This window comes from Scylla paramamosain, unplaced genomic scaffold (assembly GCF_035594125.1).
Source record: "Scylla paramamosain isolate STU-SP2022 unplaced genomic scaffold, ASM3559412v1 Contig2, whole genome shotgun sequence".
Lineage (NCBI taxonomy): Eukaryota > Metazoa > Arthropoda > Malacostraca > Decapoda > Portunidae > Scylla > Scylla paramamosain.
This window is the reverse complement of record NW_026973667.1, coordinates 55,001-62,298: the sequence shown is the minus strand read 5'-3', so window position 1 is coordinate 62,298 and position 7,298 is coordinate 55,001. Positions and strand designations below refer to the sequence as shown.

The following is a 7,298-nucleotide window of genomic DNA, read 5'->3' as shown; positions in this document are numbered from 1 at the left end:
AAAATCCTATAATTTTTAAGCCCCTGGTCTCTTGCGCTAAGGAGTCAGGTAGGGAGTCGCTTTAAGGTACGCCTTGGCTTGAAAATGTGACGTTTTTTTCGTTTCCCTTCCTTCAGCTACGCTTTCCCAGCGGTGAGTGGAAAGGTTAAGGTTAAGATGTCTCGGTGTGGAGTTAAATTGAGGAATAACTTAGAACAGATATTTGTATATTTTGGATTTTTTTTTTTTTTTTTTTTTTGAGGTGAACGTTTTGCTAGGCATTTGTTAGGCTGGACTGTAGTGTTGTCTCTTCTCTCATTCCCTCCTTCTCCTTTGTATAAGGTTATTAATTTGGTAGTGTATGGCAAGATGTGTTGAGTGATAACTACAGGTTGGGGTGTGGAGTTGGATCCGGTTGTGGCCCAGCAATGGGTGATCTTTAACCCTTTCACTGTGACACAAAGCAATTAGCAGTGCCAGAAGCAATGTGTGAAGTCTTTATAAGCATAACTGAAACAGAAATTAATAACTGGGAACCCATTTTGACTAAGCCATAAGCCCAGCGTGTAGTGAGGTGTCTCATTAGGGTACTTGTGTAGGATTGGAGTCCCGGGGTGGCTTAGCCCATAAGTTGCCTATGCTAGTTGCCAGGCATGGCAACAGGAATGAACAACTGGGAACCAATTTTCACTAAACCATAAGCTCTGTCATCGTGGGACCACATTCCTTCATGAGTGCTACCTGCTTAGCTTGGTGGTGCTGGTGGTGGTGTTGGTGGTTACCTTAATGTCTGTCTGTCTCCTCCTCCTCCTCCTCCTCCTCCTCCTCCTCCTCCTCCCCACCACCCCTGCCGAGAGGTGAGTGTATGTTTATTCTGATTTCCTATTCTGTTTATTTCTCAGTTTTAGGACTTTATATAATGTTTTTTTTAGACTTGTCAAGGCTAGCTGATTAACCCTGACTACATGGCAAGATGTGTTGACTGATAACTACAGGTTGGGGTTTGGAGTTGGATCTGGTTGTGCCCCAGCAATGGGTGATCTTTAACCCTTTCACTGTGACACAAAGCAATTAAAAGCAGTGCCAGAAGCAATGTGTCAAGTCTTTATAAGCATAACTAACAGAAATTAATAACTGGGAACACATTTTCACTAAGCCATAAGCCCAGCGTGTAGTGAGGTGTCTCATTAGGGTACTTGTGTAGGATTGGGGTCCTGGGGTGGCTTAGCCCATAAGTTGCCTATGCTAGTTGCCAGGCATGGCAACAGGAATGAACAACTGGGAACCCATTTTCACTAAACCATAAGCTTTGTCATCCTGGGACCACATTCCTTCATGAGTGCTACTTGGTTGGTGGCATTGGTGGTTAGGTTAATGTCTCCCTGAAGTGTGTGTGTGTGTGTGTGTGTGTGTGTGAATGAATCATTTTTCACATTCCTGAAAATGTAAGAATGAGAAATAGAATGTTATGAAAACAGGAAATTTCTAGTCTAACCACATGAACTTTGGTGTTTTTCAGAACACTCTTAAGGTCATTAACCTAAGCTAAACTACCCATGGGGGCTTTTCCCTCCATGGACCTCCTTCATTAACCTAACTTAACCAAAAATTACCCAGCCTAACCAAACTTTACATTACCCGAGAACCGAACGTAACCTAACCCAACACAACGTAACGTTATGTAACCTAAAGGAGCCAGGGGGGCTTTGCCCTGCATACTCCCTGTTTATGGCTAGTAATGTTAGCTTTTTTTACACCACCATACCACAATAAAAACAATGATTTGGAAGTATTCACTAAATTAACTTGTACGAGGAAGGTCTCGTGTCTCGAGTTACTTCACACCTGAGGTGTGTGTGTGTGTGTGTGTGCGTCCTGTGCTAGTTGCCAGGCATGATAACTGTAACAGGAATGAAGAACTGGGAACCCATTTTGACTAAACCATAAGCCCAGTCATCCTGGGACCACATTCCTTCATGAGTGCTACTTGGTTGGTGGCGTTGGTGGTTAGATTAATGTCTCCCTGAGGTGTGTGTGTGTGTGTGTGTGTGTGTGTGTGTGTGTGTGTGTGTGTGTGTGTGTGTGTGCAAACCCTCGTTAAAAAAAATAAACCTGGTGTAGCAATAGATAAATAAAAGTTTTGACAGCTACGGTAATAATGGCAACTTTCCATCCTCACCCTGTGTTCCTCCCCAGGCATACCCTTGGCCTCCATGTCCATCCAGCAGGAGGAGGAAGATGTTCTGGACACCTGGTTCTCCTCTTGCCTGTTTCCTTTTGCCTCGCTGGGCTGGCCAGGTCTGGGGAGGAGAGAGACCATGCCTGACCTTGCTCGCTTCTACCCAACGACCTTGGTGGAGACGAGTCACGACATCCTCTTCTTCTGGGTGATTCAGATGGTCATGCTGGGACTCAACCTGACGGGGAGGCTTCCCTTTGAGGTGAGGCCATCTGGGTCTTGTTCTCCTGCTCCTGTTCTCTGTTATTGATCTTGTTTTTGTTCCTTTGTGCTTTAGAAATGCTAAACACAGGTTCCACCTGTGTTTAGAAATGCTTTGCTCTCACCAAGACTACTTGCAAAGGCCAGAGATACCTAGCTGGGTTCTCAAGATTAATAATGTAGAAATGTTGTTAATCTATCACTAGAACCATTAAAACATTCTTGAAAACCCGTGTTATTTCATCACGAGTATTTTTTCAAGGCCACAGAGATACCTAGCTGGGTTTTCAAGATTAATAATGTAGAAATGTTGTTAATCTATCAGTAGAACCATTAAAACATTCTTGAAAACCCGTATTATTTCATCAGGAGTATTTTTTCAAGGCCACAGAGATACTTAGGTTCTCAAGAGTGTTTCTCCTCTTAATATAGAAATGTTGTTATTGTGTCACTAGAACCTTGGAAACATTCTTAAAAACCTATGTAGCTTCATCTAGAGCCCTTTTGAAATAGTGGTGATGACCTCCTGCCGAGACACGAGCAAGAAAGTTTCCTCATTGGCTGACGAAATGCCCCTGGTTGTAAAGTATGGCTGTCATTGGCTGGAGGTCTGATGGTGGTTGTTGATGGCTGTATTTGTGGTGATAGTGATCTATTATTATTATGTCTGTTTTGTTATATGTTGTGTTTATGCAAAATGTTTTGTGTGTTTTTGAGAATGTGTCCTGGAAATTTTTGGTTACAAGGAAATGCATATTGATATACAATGTCTCTCTCTCTCTCTCTCTCTCTCTCTCTCTCTCTCTCTCTCTCTCTCTCTCTCTCTCTCTCTCTCTCTCTCTCTCTCTCTCTCTCTCTCTCTCTCTCTCTCTCCCTTGTTCCCTCCTAACCAAATATTCCCAGCCAGACCTTTCCTTACCTAACCTAACCTTCCTAGTGTGTACAGGAATGCAGAGAGAGAGAGAGAGAGAGAGAGAGAGAGAGTGTGTGTGTGTGTGTGTGTGTGTGTGTGTGTGTGTGTGTGTCCCTTGAAATTAATGAAATACAGATGCTCATGTTGTTTATTTATGTATTAATTAATGCCATTTATGTAGCAAGTGTGTCTGACTTGTTGACTTCCAGAAATATATCATTAGAATCAATATTATCTCATTAGCAACAGTAGTAGTAGGAATAGTAGTATTTGTTTATTTATTTATTTATTTATTTATTTATTTGTTTGTTTAATGTAAGAGAGGCACTGACCAAGAACACCTAAAAAGTAGAAAAACAAAAATATAAACTGATTATTCAAAATTGAAGGATAAGTGTTTTGAACTGAAACACACACACACACACACACACACACACACACACACACACACACACACACACACACACACACACACACACACACACACACACACACACACACACACAATGTTTATATATATATTTTATTTTATTTTATTGACCACAAAAATACAAACTAAGAACTACTACTACTACTACTACTACTACTACTACTACTACTACTACACACACACACACACACACACACACACACACACACACACACACACACACACACACACACACAATGTTTATATATATATTTTATTTTATTTTATTGACCACAAAAATACAAACTAAGAACTACTACTACTACTACTACTACTACTACTACTACTACTACACACACACACACACACACACACACACACACACACACACACACACACACACACACACACACACACACACACACACACACACACATACAGTAGCAGGTATGTGTGTGTGTGTGTGTGTGTCTAATGCAGGCGGTTCTTGAAACAGCATTTACCAGTGGCCAGGTATGAAATTTATGAATACATATATTGAGGAACTTTCTCTCTCTCTCTCTCTCTCTCTCTCTCTCTCTCTCTCTCTCTCTCTCTCTCTCTCTCTCTCTCTCTCTCTCTCTCTCTCTCTCTCTCTCTCTCTCTCTCTCTCTCTCTCTCTCTCTCTCTCTCTCTCTCTCTCTCTCTCTGGTGTTGTATGTCACTGTAATACTCATCTTTCTTATGTTTGGGTTTGCTACTACTACTACTACTACTACTACTACTACTACTACTACTACTACTACTACTACTACTACTACTACTACTACTACTACTACACACTTAACTAATAGTGGAAGAATAGTAATAATAAAATAGTATGGTCTATTTCTACTATTATTTGTCTTGGATGATCTGTGTGTGTGTGTGTGTGTGTGTGTGTGTGTATGTATGTATGTATGTATGTATGTGTGTATGGTAAAATTATATGCAAAGTTATACAAGAAGAGATGAGTTGTAGTATTAAAATGTTTGTTAATGTGTGTGTGTAGGTACGCACACACACACAAACACACACACACACACACACACACACACACACACACACACACACACACAGTTGCAAATAACACATATTAAATCTTCATTACCTCCTCGTCCTCCTCCTCCTCCTCCTCCTCCAACTGGTCACAGCAGCTCACAAAAACTGGTCCAGAGTAAACCGCAAAATTTGGGGTGAAAAAAGGAAGAGAGAGAGAGAGAGAGAGAGAGAGAGAGAGAGAGGAGAGAGAGAGAGAGAGAGAGAGAGAGAGAGAGAGAGAGAGAGAGAGAGGTCACAATTAAATCATATGGAAAGAAAATCTCTTCATCACCAGATCGAGCCGTGGTGGTGGTGACTGGCAGGCTAGCACAGAGACTGGACCGTGGATGCCAGCGCTGTGTGGTGGTGCGGGTCACAGTGCCACAGCCAGGCCAGGTCACCCTACACGACCTGACCTTGCCTCATGGGTTGTACCAGGTCAGGGTTGTCAAAATGGTTGAGACAAGACAGCTGGATGAGGTCACTGATGGAGGAAGAAGAGGAGGAGGAGGAGGGGAAGAAGAAGAAGGAAGAGGAGGAGGAGGAGGAGGAGGAGGAGGAGGAAGGATAATCGTCAAAAAGCATCAGTTTTTTGTACCCACAGGTGAGTTTGAGATTAAATAATTCTCTGTCTGTACAAAGTCATGTTTTTATCAAGTTCGTTCACAAATTTATGACTTAAAAAATACATGCAAGGTATTTTCAGGCAGAAGACGAAGAAATGGCAGTTTTTCATGTAAATTCTTTGTGTAACGGTTAAGTATTTGTACAAACACATATTTACCTTCTTGCAAACAAATTAAACAATGTACAGTAGATATTTTTAAAGCAGATGAAAAAATAAAAGTTTTCACATAGGAATTGCTTGAATAATGGTTCAGTATTTGTACAAACTCATATTTTCTTTTATTCCATTCATAAACTTACCATCTGTCACATTAAACAATACACAACAGATATTTTTTTGGCCAGAAGATAAAGAAAAACAATATTTCTGTCTTTCTCTCATCAAACATCATCTTCATTTTGTACTTTGGTGCGTTAGCCTCTCATTTCATCTATATTTTTGTGGTGCATCTGTTACTGTTTTTATATTTTGTCGTGCTGTCATTACGTCTATATTTCTGCGCTGCATTTTTCATTGCATTTATACTTCTGTGCTGTGTCTATTGATTTACGCCCTGTCTTATATTTTCCTGCATGTCTCACTGTATGTATATTTCTGAGCCACACCTTCCACATCAGTATCTTCTGTGTATACATGCAGAGAGGCGGAGAGAGAGGATCCTGGTGAGAAACAGAAGGCACAACAAGATCACCACGTCTCAGCCCAGCAGGCAGTGGCTTCAGCTGTCTAACACTGACCTCATCCTACGGAAATACAGCGCACAGGAGAGACGACAAGAAAATTCGACCTACGGAAGAATTACTGGCGACGGGAGGGGAGGAAGAGGCCCCTGTGTCTGCTGCAATTGCTTTAGTTTCTTTCTAGATTACAACAACATGACGGCTGTGCTAACTTTCAACTACAGCCTCAATGAATCCTGCCAGGCTGTATGCTCTAGTAAGTCACTTCTCTTGCCTTCTCTGCTATCTTTCTCATAAATAGTGTTGAATAGTTACCATTCATCAATGATACATATGTTCCTGCTTTTCCTTATTTTTCATTTTGTCACTCTACCTTTGGATATGATAGTTCAAGTAATTCTAAGTAAAAAACAGTCTATAGATATATGCTCCTCTCTAAATGTCTATATTTATCTATAAATATCTATATTTATCTATAAATATCTCTCATATATCTATAGACAGCTTGTGTATGACATGCATTTTTCCTCCTTTTTTTTTTTTTTTATACTCCTTATTATACGCCCATTTCCCGCGACGGTTCATGGGCCTACTCCACATGAACAAGGAACTGTGTAACTTTGAAGAAGTTACAGGTCCCCGGCACGCCTGCCTGGTTCATGGCCGCATCACACAAGACCAAGGTTGTAGCCAAGAACATCTCCAGAATTGCTCTCATCTCAGAGGAGGCGACCAAATACACCGCACAACAGTGAGTGTGTGTGTGTGTGTGTGTGTGTGTGTGTGTGTGTGTGTGTGTGTAAGAAAAGAGCCTTAGCAGGGGAAAATACAGAAATAGGCAGGGAGTTCCAGAGTTTATCAGTGAAAGGGATGAAAGATTGAGAACACTGGGTAATTCTTGTATTAGTGAGGTAGACAAAGACTGAAAGAAATGCAGAAACAGACAGGGAGTTCCAGAGTTTACAGCAGAACAAAGACCCCTAACTGTACCCAAAGCAGCAAATAGGGAGCCTTAAACTGTACCATACTTTCAAGAAGGACCCTGAACTTTACCATACATTAAAAAGAAACCTTTAAATAATACCATATATTTAGGAAGGGAGCCCTGAACTGTACCATGCATTCAGAAACACAGCCGAAACCGAACCACACTTTCAGAACAACTGTACGAGCTCCGCAAGACAAGCCT

The 7,298-nt window shown here is 41.2% G+C and overlaps 1 long non-coding RNA gene across 4 annotated transcripts in view; it reads left to right on the top strand.

Moving 5' to 3' along the window:
- Positions 1-29: 29 nt before the first annotated feature.
- Positions 30-7,298, top strand: part of LOC135095901 (uncharacterized) — a 9,155-nt gene continuing 1,886 nt past the window's right edge. The window contains exons 1-6 of one of the 4 annotated variants that reach the window (XR_010264546.1): positions 30-132; positions 2,176-2,420; positions 5,097-5,405; positions 6,069-6,365; positions 6,717-6,860; positions 7,268-7,298. The exon at positions 7,268-7,298 is cut by the window's right edge and continues 78 nt beyond it. This is a non-coding gene — a long non-coding RNA (uncharacterized LOC135095901). Of the gene's footprint in view, positions 133-1,832; positions 2,421-5,096; positions 5,406-6,068; positions 6,366-6,716; positions 6,861-7,267 lie in introns of those variants that run through there. The other 3 variants (XR_010264548.1, XR_010264547.1, XR_010264545.1) reach the window with 3 other exon arrangements.